Source organism: Suricata suricatta, chromosome 8 (genome assembly GCF_006229205.1).
Source record: "Suricata suricatta isolate VVHF042 chromosome 8, meerkat_22Aug2017_6uvM2_HiC, whole genome shotgun sequence".
NCBI classification, from domain to species: domain Eukaryota; kingdom Metazoa; phylum Chordata; class Mammalia; order Carnivora; family Herpestidae; genus Suricata; species Suricata suricatta.
The window spans coordinates 23,290,961-23,306,259 of NC_043707.1; the positions used below are offsets into that span (position 1 = coordinate 23,290,961).

Consider the following 15,299-nt stretch of genomic DNA (forward strand, 5'->3'; position numbering starts at 1 on the left):
GGGAAAAAAATAAATAAAGAGTACTGTGCTGGTCATAGAAAGATTGGCCTCTGGTCATTGTTGGTTTTAAGAGAGTTTTACTTTTTTACACAGTCTTACTTTCAGAGAGCTCAGTGTCTTCCAAAATTAGGGAATGTTTTATTGATAACTAAAATCCAAATGCTTGAGGTCACTTACCAGCTATACAGTATTCCACATATAAGGAGCCTGCCATGGTGAATCTGCTCCAGGCTTCTGATATATAACTTGAAATAAAACTGTACTTTGTTCTTATATACATCCATGGCCTTTTAACCTGTCTTATTTGGAGCCTAGAAGATTTGTGAATTGATTATGTACACGGCCATCGGCCCTCAGCTACAAAGCCCCCAAGTTGGGAAAGGATGGTAAGAGTTTGAAGATTCTAACTTTTACTTTTTATAAGATTAATAAAACAGATCCAGAGTTATCCTTGTAATGTCATACCCTCACTTGAGTTTCAATATTATTTCTTGAGTTGAAGAGAAACAGGCAGTGTCACAGCGGACACAATGTACCTGAAGTAGCCCAGAGTGTCCTGCATCTGAGCATCATCTGCCATTCCTGTATCGTAGTGGGGGGAAATCGTTAACTCCCCCGTGAGCCCAGCAGACTTCCCTTTCTAGCCTAGTGATGATACATGTTGCCTCCAGGCTGCTGCTATCAGTAATTGGCTTATAAATAGGAAACGAACTTGGTTTCTAATATTGTTCCAGATAGGGGCTGGAGAGGAAAACATACCACCTCACAGACTGTGTGAAATCGTGTTGCCCAAAGCAAGCCTGGAGTAAATGGGCTGGGCTCCCTGAGAAAGCTGCCTCCCACCAGGGTTGAAGGCTCTGTCTTCTCAGATCCTTGTAATACGGTCAGCCATTCATAGTCGGTACCTATTACTTGAGAGAATTTCAAACTACTTTCAAGGCACGTTCTTCTTAGCACATATTTAGTTTTAATTCACCCTTTCATTCATTTTATTTATTCAGCAAATGTTTACTAAATTTCTTTTATGGGGAGAAATTAGTATAAGTAAGTCCTCAAGAGTCAGAAGGAAAAAAAAAGTCTTCTCAAGGAACTTCTGATCTCCCTCAAAGACTGTGACCAACTTTTGCAGACAAGGGGGCACAGGCCCCTGAGCCTGGACTGGGCATGATGTCCCGGATAGCTGGATGGATTCATGAATAGGCCGTCACTCACTCGCAGGCTGCGGCATTTGGAGCCAGAGAATAATCCAAGAGGCAATCTTAAAAGAAGGTCAAAACAGGGAATTTGAGACTAAAAGGGATACCTCTGCTCCACAGCATTCACAAAGATCATTTCCAAGCAGATTATAGACCTAATTGTGAAAGGCAAAATAATAAAGGTTTTAGGAGACAATAAAGGAGAATATCTTCATGACTGTAAGAGGGAAGGATTTCTTAAATCATAAAAAACACTAATCATTCCTTTTAAAATGGATAACTTAGACTCCATTAAATTGATCATATTTACCTATTAAATTGATCATATTTACTTATTTAAAAGCATCATAAAGAGAGTTAAAAAGTATGTCTTAAGTGGGATAAAATAATTTGGAGCAAAAGACTCCTCTGTAGAATATAGAGAATTCCTACAAATCAGCTGAAAAACTGCACAAAAGACTTACCAGGCATTTCAGGCACCTTTTTCTGGTTAGTTTAATGCATCACAACACATACTTAGGAAAAGAGCTGTAAAAGACTTTGATTTAACTAAATATAAATGAGAAAACTGAAGCCCACAGCACCCTCAGGTTTGCCATTTAGCTAAGATGGCTCACGGAACTCAGCAAAGCACTGTATTTGATTTGAAAGGATACAAATCAGGATCAGCCAAATGAAGAGACATGTAAGACGTGGCCTGGGAGGGTCTCAGACCCCGAGCTCTGCTCATTCCCCGGGGAGCCCGGGCACTTCTCCCTCCCAGCAGCGCGTCCGTGTGCTCGCCAAACAGGAAGCTCTGCTGGACTTCAGCATCCAGGGTTTTTACTGATATTGAATTACATAGATGCGGTTGATTGAATCATCAGCCTGTGACTGAGTTCAATCCCAGTCAACATCCACCACCCAGATCTTGGGCTGGCTCAGAATCCCAGCTCTCTGGTGAAAGGTTTGGTCTTTCTGTGACCAGCTTCCATCCTGAGTTATCTCATCTCTTAGCATAAACTCAAGTTCGATCCAAGGAGCTCCTGAACTAACTAAGACATTCCCCTTACCTGGGAAAATCCAAGAATTTAGAGTCTCCAGGCCAGTAACCAGGGACAAAGGCCAGTGAAATTCTTTATTGTACAACAGTCACAGACTGAGTTCATTAGAAAATCTGTGATCAGAGCCTGCAAGCTACGCCTGCTATTTCAATAGGAGCAGTCACGTTTCATGCTGACCAACTTCAAGGACTTTAAAACATCTTTTGCTTCCTTTGACAGACTGAGGAAGTGGAGTAGCAGAGCCGGGAACCGCTTACATATGTGAGGTGAGGGTTGGGGGACATTCCTGGGTCTTTGGGTTTCCCTGCTCAAGCTCCCTTAGGAGGTGGTGTGGCCGGGTGGAGAGCACAGCCCTGTGGCAGTGAGCAAATTGCTTCCCTGTGTCTTAGCTTCCTCCTCTGTAAAATGAGCACAGTCTTCATAAGAGAATAGTAGTAAGAATTAACCACAATAATGTCTACAAAAAAGCGTGGCACCTAGTAAGCACTCAAATAGTGTTAGCTCTTGTTTTTAATATAAGGAGGAGTTTAAGGTGATAAAATATTTTCTTTGAGTATGAAAGAAATCTGGAGACCATTAATCCCGGTCACCTGTTTGCAGATAAGGAAACCGATCCGAGCGAGAGAGCAGGCTGTTTGCAAAGTCACATCACAGGAAGGTGAAAGCCAAGGCTTCTTCCACCACCCTGTGCTGCTCTTGTTTGGGACTTGAAAAACTTTTTTAAAAATCTGATTTTTTTTCTTACAGTTTTACTTGCTGTTTTATTTTTATTTATATGACAGTGTATTGAGTGCACTCTCTATACCAAGCATAAAATATCAAGCATTTTATATATGTAATATAGAAATGACATGTTATATGACATGTACTCTATAATAGATATGATACATTCATTCAGGTTTCAAACCACTCTGGCAAGTGGATGGTATTATTCCTGTTGTGCTGATGGGACCATTGAGATGGAATAATTTGAGTCAGAGATTTTTATGACTTACTGCGTGTTGCTGGGTAATAAACAAAAAGCACATGAACGCTGCCAAGCCATGTCAAAATCACGGACGGCAGTGAGCTCGTAATAGTAAAAGGCTTCAGGATTTGTGAATGCCTTTTTGCTAAGGAGCAAACGCTGAATGTTAAGACATCTACTCTGTGGGCTTGTATAACAGCAGTTATCAGGCCTGGGATAATTTTGTTGATCTAAAATACTTTAAAATCTACCAATAAATTCCCCCCCTGGGGGTTCATTTATTGACCAGCTGTTTTACAAGACAGACTAGTGACCATTGACTCCGGCCTTCAAGTTACCTCCACAGCATCAGTTCATCCTTGCATTGCTTGGTGCGGCCTGTAGGTGCCCACGTGCAGAGAGAGGAGGACCCAGAAGCAGCGAGGAAGACAGCAACGCGTCTCGGGACAGATACTAGTCTTTCTTCTTGTCTTTTGGGTCCTTTTGGCATTTGAATGACAGTCAAATCCTCCTTTAAAGAACCTTGACACCCACTTTTTTAAGTGAGGAGTCAGTATGTTGGGCCCTTGAACATGTGACATCCCTGCCAGTGCTCTGCAGCAGCTCCAGTTGCAGATGACCGTCGCAGTCACTTAGAACTGGGCAGGAGCAGCCCTTCTTTTGGCTGCCATTGGCTTGTTTCGAGCACCGAGGCCAGTGGCAGGCGTCCAAAAGCATGGCAGACGGAGGGAGAGCGTGCCTCTTTGGTCGTCCTTCTGTCTTGTGATTGTCCTCCTCCCTGGGCACCCGGCTCCCAGCAGGACCACACCCGGGAAGAGGCGTGTGGTGCAGGGGAGAGCAAAGCGGGACTCTACACCTGTAACCACGGTCTGTTTGTTTGCCCTAGGGAAGACCGCTGCCTTTCACCAGAAGGGAATTTTCTAGGACTGGCCGGCCCCTGCTGAGATCAGTGGAGCGTCCGTACCATGGCCCGCATCTCCTGTTCACTCGCCAGGCTCTCCCCACTGAGGGGGTGGGATGTCAGCATGCACTTGGGCCTTCCTGGGCGATCTGCTTCTTGAGTGCAGTGCTCTCGATCCTGGTTTCGTGCACAGCCCTGTGGGTAAGAAGTCCAGAGGGAACGTGTGCTCTCTGTTAAAACTGCTCTGGTCCTCGTCTCTTCTTACCAGATCCCAAACTTCTGTTTCAAGGGGAGGGTTTTAAAATGAGATTCTATAAGCAAAATTGGGCAGTTTCATCTTGGAATAGGTTGTCAGTACATGTTCTAATGTTTTGTAAAACACTTCCTGTTTAAATGTATTGATGTGGATAATATTAAATATCTTAATTATTTAAATAATTCATTGTATTGTTTTTGAGAAGTTGAGGAATTACCGTAAACATTTACAACTTAATGACTTTTGTATTTTATTTTTCAAAATAAAAGCTTTAAATGTGTGAAGCATCCTGGTGGTTTACATGTTTTAATTACTGTGATTTCAGAGAAGCAGTAAGACCTTCAGAGAAGCCCGAGTTTCTTCAGTTGGCTGTATTGTAGATATTCCCTTCTATGCCTCAGAACTTTTTTTCAAGAAGTTTTTAATTTTAATTCTAGTATAGTTAACATACAGTGTCATATTCGTTTCAGATGTATAATACAGTGACTCGGCAATTCTGTACTCTCAGTGCTCATGGCCAAGTGTACTCTTTAATCCTCTCGCCTACTTTGCCCATCCCCCCACCCACATCCCCTCTGGTAACCATCAGTCTGTCCTCTACAGTTAAGTGTCTGTTTCTTAGTTTGCCTCTCCCGCCCTCTCTTTTTTCCGTTGCTTATTTGTTTCTTAAATTCCACATATGAGTGAAATCACGTGGTATTTGTCTTCTCTGGTTCAATTACTCTCCAGCTCCTTCCAGGTTGTTGCAGATGGCAGATCATTCTCTTATATTTCTGAATAATATTCCTGTGTGTGTGTGTGTGTGTGTGTGTGTGTGTGTGTGTGTGCCGCATCTTTATCCATTCATCAGTTGATGGACACTTGGGCTGTTTCCACACTTTGGCTGTAGCAAGTTATGCTTCAGTAAATTCTGCAGTGGCTACAATAGTTTGCACTCCCACCGACGGTACAAGAGGACTCCCCTTCCTCCACATCCTCGCCAACACTGGTTGTGTTTTGTGTTGTTGATGTTAACCATTCTGACAGATGGATGTGAGGTGAAATCTCATTACAGTTTTGATTTGCGCTTCCCTGATGATGAAATGGTATTGACCGTCTTCATGTGTCTGTTGGCCATCTGGATGTCTTCTTTGGAGAAATGTCTGTTGGTGTCTTCTGCCCATTTTTAATTGGATTATTTGTTTTTTGGGTGTTGAGTTGTATTAGTTCTTTAAATGTTTTGGATACTACCTCTTAATCAGATATGTCATTTGCAGATATCTTCTCCCATTAAGTAGGTTGCCTTTTAGTTTGTTTTCTTCACTGTACAGAAGCTTTTTGTTTTGATGAAGTCCCAATAGTTTATTTTTGCTTTAATTTCCCTTCCCTTGCCTTGCATTTGCTATGGCTGATGTCAGAAAATCACTGCCTGTGTTCTCTTCTAGGACTTTTATGGTTTCAGGTCTCATATTTAGGTTTTGTGTTTATTTTTGTGTATGGTGTGAGAAGGTGAACCAGTTTCATTCTTTTGCATGTGGCCATCCAATTTTCCCATCACCATTTGTTGAAGAGTTTCCCCCATTGCATAATCTACTCCTTTGCTGAAGATTGATTGACATGTATCATAAAATCTTACTGAAGATTTTGCTGTAATTGATTTCATAAAGACTTGATACCGTTTGTTTCAGAATCCTGTTCTATTTCTATGCCTATATGCTATATTTAAGGACAGAGAAGTTACTGTTACCAGCTTTTACTAGAAGCCATTGTTATGCAATACCGAGTGATCAGATAATAATAGTAATTTCTCTTTATTGAGTGTCTTCTATGTGTGAGGCACGGAACACAGGTGTTTTACGTGTTTCCTCATCCCTCGCCTGAAAATTCTGCATCCCCCCATCTTATCCGTCAGCAAATAATTTTCTCTACTAGTCACTCAAGCCAGAAACCTAAGAGTCTTTTCCTTCCTTCTGTCCCTCCACATACAAGATGCTTGATTCTACCTTCAGAATATTTCTTGAGTCCGTCTACTTCCCTCCAACTGCATGGCCCCCCCCAACCTGAGACAAGACCGTCTGTCACCTAGACTGTTGCAGTGGAGTCTCCCCCTTCCTACTCTTGCCTCATCCAATGCTGTTTAGCACACAGCAGTGCAATGGTCTGACAACACACGTATGGGCAGGACCCTCCCATTGAGAAAGAAACTAGGTTCCTGCCAGTTCCAGCCACTGCCCCCCCCACCTCATTGCAGGCCATCCCCCCACCTCAGCCACCTCTCTCCTCGTGCTCAAGGGTTCTTTGAATCTCACAGCAACACACCAAGCTTTTCCTGCCTCTGCACATATTATCCCTCTCTCTGGAATGTTCTTCCCTTTGCTCTGTGCCTGATAGCCTCCTTCTCAGTTCTCTGGTCTCAATAAATTTCCTCAGACAGACATTTCCCGACCCCTTGAACTAAAAAGTAGATGCCCTTCTTGACTCACTTCTTACTATCACCTTATCAGACTTTGCAGTTTTTAATCTGTTGACTTTTTTTTTTATTGTTATTGTCAGTCTCCTATTCTAGATGGTAAGTTTCTGGAAGACAGAAACTGTTTCTTTTCTTGTCCATTTTTATATCTCTGTCACCTAGCAAAGTGCCTGGCACATTCTAGGAACCTAAGAAAATGTTTGGTAAATGATTAATTCTCCCAGAAACCTCCGGAATATCATTGTATGGATAAGAAAACAGGCTCAGCCATGTGGTGGCCCCCAGACAAGGCCCCTCAGCTAGTGCCACAGTGGTGACCTGGCACCTCAGCCCAAGCCTGACCTGAACATCCTTCTTTCCAGGCCACTCCCCTCAGACCTGTCTGCTTCGATTGACATGAATATTGCTGCCTAGCACTGGGCCTTCAGACACTCTTTTGTTCAGGAACCTTCTCTGAATCTCTAATGCCCAATATGTTACATCTAAACTGCGTGGCCTCACCACTTTCTTCTCCTGCCTGTTCGGTCTCCTTCACCTTCTGCTTCTTCCAGTTGCCTGTAAACCCACTCCCCTCTCCCTGGAAAATCCCAGCCTCATTAAGGGCTCAGCTGTCTTCAGTGCCATTTCTCGTTACTCAACTGCTCCAACCTCCAAATACTAATAAAGTCAGCCTCAGCTTAACATAATATTTTTTTTTTTGCTTATTTCCTGTGTTAGTCTTATGTCATTACCTTTGTGGGGAGGAGGTCACATACTTCTCTAGAGCCTATCAGAATGGGAGAGGAGGACGTTTTTAAACTATAACCCAGCCCGACTCCGGTACTTGCTCCAAAAGAGACATGATTTTTATTCCCCACACCAGCGCTCCCCTGGAGACACCCCGCCCCCGCTACAGGTGGGAGCGTATTAGAATAGGAAAAGGGCAGAGAACCCACCTCACAAAATAGCTGACTTGGGAAAGAGACAGGCCCGGCACACTGGCCTGAAGAAACAGATGCTGTGCTATTTCCATCCCTGTGGATGTCCCTTCTTTCACAAAGCTTGCTTTCTTTCTGGCCTGAGCACATTTCTTTTGAGCCCCATAAAGCAAAGTGTTTCTGTTTCATAAGACCTCTTAGATCACATCTATGAAGATGACTATTTGTGAAAGGGTGCGATTTGGTGAAGTCAAATGGAACTCCCATTGAGCTAATGAAAGCTACCTGGAGTAAAGTTTGAAAGGCTGTAACAGTAAAGGACTAGGTAGACGTGGGGCCCGTAACTGTCAGAGGGCTTCTGGAGACAGCATCGCCGTTGGCCACAGAGAGCAAGTGGACCCACAGAGCCGGAGAGAGGCCAGTGTCGTCAGTGGCCACAGGAGGAGCTTGGAGAGAGCATCAGCTGTGAAGAATCATAGAATATTAAGAAGGGGAAGGAAACCTTAGTAATCACTTAAGTATCAGTCTGGTAATACTTATCAAGAGCCTGGTGTGGTCCAGGCCCCGTGCTAACCATTTTACAAGTTTAAACTCCTTTATTTTTCATAACTACCATCTGAGGTTAGGTACTATCACTACCTACATTTTACAAACATTGGCGTGGGGGGTAAAAGTACCTAGTACCGCTAGTGACAGGACACAAACATAGCCAACCTGGCTCCAGAGTCTACCCCCCCACAGCACTGCTCTGCATCTCAGTAATCATCTTTATACCAGAATAGAAACTTGCCATTAGCATTGAGCTGCAACTGTTCAAGGGCCTCCCTTGTACTTAGTAATTTGCTAGGTGTAGTTGGGTAGTGTGCCAGGAAGTATAGGCAGATTACTGCCCTTGGGAATTTATGGTCTTGGTAAAAAGCAAGAAAAATGCAAATAAAGCAATTATTTCAGGTTCTAACAAAATGTGTACACTATCACCTACCAAACCTGGCCAGTAGATTATACATAAGTCTAGGTCTTATGGTCTAGGAAAGAGACCATTCAGTGTAACCTCCAGATTTGTATTTCTTTTTTTTTTTTTTTTAATTTTTTTACATTTATTTATTATTGAGAGACAGAGAGCACAAATGAGGTAGGGGCAGAGAGAGAAGGAGACACAGAATGTGAAGCAGGCTCCAGGCTCTGAGCAAGCTATAGGCACAGAGCCTGACGCGGGGCCCGAACCCACAAACCATGAGATCATGACCTGAGCTAAAGTCAGTCACTCAACCAACTGAGCCACCCAGGTGCCCTCCAGATTTGTATTTCTAAAAGAACTGTAGATCCTGGGGCTGTCTGGGCTTTCCTCTGGCAAGGTCAGTATTTTCAGCATTGAGTTCCCTTTCTTTCCTGCTTATTTGTCAGTATCCACTGCCGTCTTCTGCAGGGACTTTAGGTCTTTGTGTAAAGCAGAGCACTCCTTCCTTAATTATTCTGAATTGGGCAAAAGAGGTAATTCTATTCGTTTGGGGTTTAAATCCTAACAAAGCAGTTCATTGTTCAATATTGAGTGGGTGTGTATCTGAGAGAGAGAAAGTAGTTTTGTTAGAGATAAAAATAAATGACTCCGATTCTTCCTTTAGGGTTGATTAGCTCCGAAGATCCAAAACTGAATCATTTTCACAATAAAACCACTATTTTTATTCTTTCATATTGTAGAAATGGCTTTAAGGCCTTTCCCTGAGAAAGCCTACAATGCCCTCTATTGGCCAAACATGGAATGACTGCTGGACATTCAAAAAAGTTTTCAAGTTGAAAAAAAAATAAGGAAAATGTATATCATGCATGTATGCAAAGCTTTCTCTACAAAACTGTTCATTGCAAGGCAGTTTGTGAAAACAAAAACAGTTGAAGCAATCTAGCAAAAGGGGGCATTTGGGTTAAATGAATTACAGTACATCCACAAAAATAGAACTCAGCTAATAAATACGGCATTGTAGAAAAAGACAACACAGAAAAATGTTCGTGTTACACTAAGTGAAAACTTGAGATCACAAAGATGTTTATTATGATTCCATCTTTATTATCTAAAGGACCGATAGGAAAGTAAATAGAATAGCTAAATTGATAGACATCTGAAAGGCCGTGACCAAATGTTCAGTGTTCTCAGTGTTCTCTCTTGGTGGTGGAGTTGTGGGGATTCTTGCTTTCTTTTTTCTTCTTTTTTTTTATTTTATTCAATTTTTTAATGTTTTTTATTTATTTTTGACAGCACGAGCAGGGGAGGGTCAGAGAGAGAGGCAGATACAGAATCTGAAGCAGGCTTCAGACTCTGAGCTGTCAGCACAGAGCCCGACGCAGGGCTCGAACCCACAAACCATGAGATCATGACTTGAGCCGAAGCTGGACACGTAACTGACTGAGCCACCAAGGCGCCCCTCTTTTTTCTTCTTAACTCTCTTTTCTAAACATGCTACAATCAATATGGATTATTTTTGTAGAATGAAAAATAATAATGAGTTATTTTGTGTATTCCTATGTTCTTAGATACCATTAGCTTCTTTTTTTTTTTTTTTTTAACTATTAGCTTCTTATGAAAGAGACATGGAGATCATTTACAGGAAAGATTTCAGAACTCCAGTGGAATGGGCAGCTTCGTGTGATGCCGTGTCACTAGTGATTTATTTATTTCAGTCTACATACTTTCCAAGAAGGTCACCATCTCTAAGTCAGAAATCATCCTTGTGGTCCAGAACTACTTTGGTGCTTCCATACTCCGGGAAAAGAACTTGATCTCCAACTTTTAGGCTAACTGGTTGACTCTCTCCTCCCTTCCCTTTAGAGCCGATCTAACAGCTACTACTGTTGCCTGCAGTACTTTTCCTTGAGATTTTTCTAGAAGCAGAATGTCTCCTTTTGGCTACAGTTTTGGCTGCACTCCTTGCAACTAAAACTCAAAGAGGGGAAGAAACGTTCTTAGTGCCTGTCCTGCAGTGACTCTAGCTGCCGCAGTTCCCACTCTGCTCTCGTGCCACTGCCGTCACAAGGGGACCCCAAAAAACACTAAGTTTTAAAAAGAAAGCAAGAGATGGAACCCCGCAATCCTACAGATAAAAAAAAAAACCAGGGTCTCGAGTAGTGCGGTGACTTACCCAAAGCTACACATCTAGTTAGACTTAACATTGACTTTCAGTTTCTTTTCGAATAAGTCTCATTATTTATCCACTTCTTCTGATGAAAAGTTAGTAATCTTAATACTCTGAACACTAGGCTGTCGATTGGTCTTCACAAATGAACCACTGAGACTTGAATCAGAAATGAAGCAGAAATAAGCTATCCGGGCATTTAGATGGAGCACATTGGAAAAGATCACAGTGCAGTTCGGATGGGTTTATTTCTCTTATACAGGGTTTGGCAACCTACAGCCAGTGGGCCCCCGGCTACATGTACCACCCATGTCTTCTCTATGGCTGCTTACTCTCTACAGTCTCAGGCAGACAAACTATATGGCCTACAAAGCTGAAAATAGTTCCTACCTGTCCCTTTAGAGAGAAAGTATATAAACCCCTGCTCTGATAGATTATTTAAATCCTATCCAAAAAAACCAAAAAACAGAAACAAAACAAAAACAAAAACAAAAACAAATCCTATCCTACCTCAGGATATTTAAGTATTTCACTACACCTTAATGTCATTAGCCAACCCAAAGGGCTCTCAGCTGGCAATTCCAAACAAATGTCAGAATAACTATCAGAGCTAGAAAGTCCCCAAATGGCAAGTTGGTTTTCCCTAACACCCTTTTGCTGCCTCAGAGAAACAGGCCCTTCCCAGTGTCAAATCCAACAAAGTCTCTGAGTGGGTGGGGACGCCTAGGAAGACAAAGAGAAGGGCACATTAGGAAGCAGGGTCCATTTTCTTAGGGTGCATGGGATTATATGTTCAGCTAAATTATTTTTCCACTTGGTGGAATCACGTTGAAGTAACATATTTAATCTGGGAAGTGCTTAAGCCTGCAAGGATAGACCAATGAAAATGCCACACAGGGGCACCTGGCGGCTCAGTCGATTAAGCATTCTGACTCTGATTTCAGCTCAGGTCATGATCTCAGGCTTCATGAGATCAAGCCCCAAGTTGGGCTCTGCCCTGGCAGTGTCGATTCTTCTGTCTCCCTCTCTCTCTGCGCCCCCCAACTGTCCCCCCACCTCAAAATAAATGAGCATGAAAAGAAAATAAAAAGAAAATGCCACACAAAATAGGCATGAGATGAGAAGGAGAATTGGGAATATGGCTCCAATATTCTCACTCATCCATAGGATTTGACCTCAATGCTCCCAGAAGTGCCTGGAACCAGAGTCATTTAGAGACAGAAGGGATGAGAAGTAATATGGAGTAGTAGGTAGGACAACGATGGGCCCTCAAACCACGTCCATAAAACACCATGGAACTCTCTAGATGTTGTTTTTGTGTCTGTTTCATACTTTTTTTTATAATTAATAAGTGAAAATATAAGATAAAATTCATCAAAAGCCTGCATGTAAAGAGCTTGGGGTGAGAGCATTTCAGGGCCATGTCCTCTTGCCGTGAAGATGTCCATGGTTACCAGGATACACCCCAAACCAAGGAGTACTCCCTGAATGTTCGTTCTGGATAAGACTCCTAGGCCTTCTCATGACATAAGGGGAGCTCCTTCCCACTAGCCAAGAGTGATGGCATTCTGGAACTCCCTACCTCTTTGATATTAATAACAGCAATTCGTGCCCCTATATACTACTAATATCGATAAAATACAAGAGGAAAAATATATGAAGAGGTAATAATAATTTGAATGTGATCAGAACTCAGATTCCTTTCAGTATTCAGTTCCTACTATGTGCCATGCATTGTACTGGACTTTGTAGATATTACAGGAAGTAGTAAGGCAACAAAATGGACACCCCCGCCCTGCTTTTTGACGTCCAGGAAGGTAGATACCGGAGATTCTGCTATACCCACAGCAAATAAGAAAAGTTTAAATGCTTCCACATTCAAGCTTGCCTCCCGGAAGGGCGAGAATCATGGCCTCTGACTCAGTGTTCACTTTTCCCTCTCCAAACCTCGAGTGCTGTGATCCACTTGGTAAAAGTTGGGTCATTTGTGGAATCCAGGATACAAGGTACTCTGGGGAAAGTAGCTTTTAGATTTTAAGCTTCTAGCGTTCAGGGAGGCCCACTTAAGAGGGATCAGAAAAGAGGTGAGAGAGACAATCTGAACATCAGCCACATTTACCAAGCAGACGATAGGAAGAGTGGTCCAGGCTAAGAAGTAGCAGTGGTTCATGAATGCGGTGCGTCAGAAGCCTGGGGAGAGCCGAGCTGGGCTGAGAGCAAGTGGGCCATTAGCCAGGCTTTTGAGCCTTGGTAAGCTGTTGGCAAACAACTTCCTCTTCAAGGCCAGGTGAGCAAGGGAAGGCCAGCGGTCCAACTTCATCTTCTCGGTCATAATGTTTCTCCCTTTGTGCCAGTGGATAAGAAACAAGGAGTTGCGGGGCGCCTGGGTGGCTCAGTGGGTTGAGTGTCCAACTCTTGGTTTCAGCTCAGGTCATGATCTCAACGGTTCAGTAGGTTCAAGCCCCACATCGACTCTGTGCTGACAGCTGCAGAACCTGCTTGGGATTCTCTCTCTCTCTCTCTCTCTCTCTCTCTCTCTCTCTCTCTCACTCACTCACCTCTCCCCCCCCACCCCTCCTCTGCTCACTCTCTCTCTCTCTTAAAATAAATAAACATTTAAAAAAAAGGGGGGGGTAGAGAAAATTGGAAATAAGGGAGAATGGAAAACTTGGTGGGAAGATGCTGAGTTGGGTCTTGAACATGGTAAATTCGAAGCACCCTTAGGGACATCTAGTTAGAGATGTCAAGTAGTCAGTTTTATGTACAATAAGGGTATGAAGTTCAGGAGAAACCGCGGGATTGGAAATTTAAATTTGGGAGTCTTTAACATACAGACTGTGGTTGAAACCATGAGAGTAGACAGAATGACCTTGAGAGTGTGTGTAGCATAGGAAAGAAGCAAGCCAAGGGCTAATTCTGGGACCCAATGGCTCTGAAGAGGTAAGATGGTGAACAAACCCTACAAAAGAGACAGGAAAGATATGTAGAGGAAAGGGGATGACAGGAAAAGCTCATGGAATTCGAAGGAGGAGGAAGTTTTAAGAGATTCCACTGTGGTATGATTTAGAGAGTTCAAGAAGGATAGGTGGTTGGACTTGGCAGTTAGGAGGCCGTGCTGATCTTGGGGAGAGTGGCTTCAGTGATGGGCGCAAAATCTACTTTGCAATGGGGATAAGGAAGTAGAGGAAACAGTGTGGACACTTGTCAGTATACTTGCTCCCATGGGACAAAGAAAGAAGGTGTGCTACCTGGAGAAGGATGCGGGATTGAAGATGAATTTTTTATTTATTATGATGGGAGAAACTGGCACATAAAATAGACTGCAGCAAAGGAAACCATACAGAGGAAGAGACCATTCAGGAGAGAGAGGGTTAACGTATAGAGCAAGTACAAGTTAGAGCGTCTTTGGGAGACTTAGCCTCAAACCCAGAGAAGAGGGTTAACTTGCAGGTTAGATGGTAGGAAGTTGAGGAAATTCTTCATGTCTGATAGCCACATTGCTCTATGCAATAAAAGCCAAAATTCCATTTGCTGGAAGGAGAGAGATTTCCTGGAGTGCGGAAGGGCCTTGGAAAGAATAAGTTTGGAAATAGAAAAGGAAGCTGACTTGGATATTGACTGTATTTATTGTGGTAATCTTTTTTGCAATTTACACAAAGATTGAATCATTATGTTGTACACCTGAAGCTAATATAATGTTATATGTCAATTATATCTTAAGAAAAAAAGGAGGGGTGCCTGGGTCCTTCAGTCAGTTAAGTGTCCAACTAGATTTTGACTCAGGCCATGTCTTGTGCTTTGTGAGATTGGGCCCCACATCAGGCTCTGCACTGATAGCATGGAGCCTGCTTGGGATTCTCTCAGTCTCTCTCTGCCCCTTCTCTGCTTGTGCTGTCTCCAAACAAACAAACAAACAAACAAACATTTTTAACAAGGAAAGAGAGATGACTAGAAGAAATACATGGACGGCTGATGCATAGGAGCACATGTACCCCAATGTTCATAGCAGCAATGTCAACAATAGCTAAATCATGGAAAGAGCCTAAATGTCCATCACCTGACGAATGGATCAAGAAGATGTGGTATATATTCACGATGGAGTACTACATGGCAGTGAGAGGGAATGACATATGGCCCTTTGTAGGAAAGTGGATGGACCTTGAGGGTGTCATACTCAGTGAAGTAAGCCAGGCAGAGAAGGACAGAAACCATATGTTTGCACTCATAGGTCTAACAGGAAAACAGGAGAAACCTAATGGAGAACCAAGGGAAGCGGAGGAGGGAGAGAGAGTTGGGGAGAGAGAGGGATGCAAAACTTGAGAGACTATTGAATGCTGAGAATGAACTGAGGGTTGAAGGGGAAGGGGGAGGGGGGAAAAGAGGTGGTGGTGATGGTGGAGGGCACTTAAGGGGAAGAGCACTGGGTGTTGTATGGAAAACAATTT

The 15,299-nt window shown here is 43.0% G+C and overlaps 1 long non-coding RNA gene across 1 annotated transcript; it reads left to right on the top strand.

Annotated features, from left to right (window-relative positions):
* The first annotated feature begins 297 nt into the window (after positions 1 to 297).
* On the top strand, positions 298 to 4,650 carry LOC115299904. The gene is made up of 3 exons (XR_003912402.1): positions 298 to 386; positions 2,459 to 2,505; positions 4,093 to 4,650. It is a non-coding gene; the product is annotated as an uncharacterized LOC115299904 (long non-coding RNA).
* Positions 4,651 to 15,299: the final 10,649 nt, after the last annotated feature.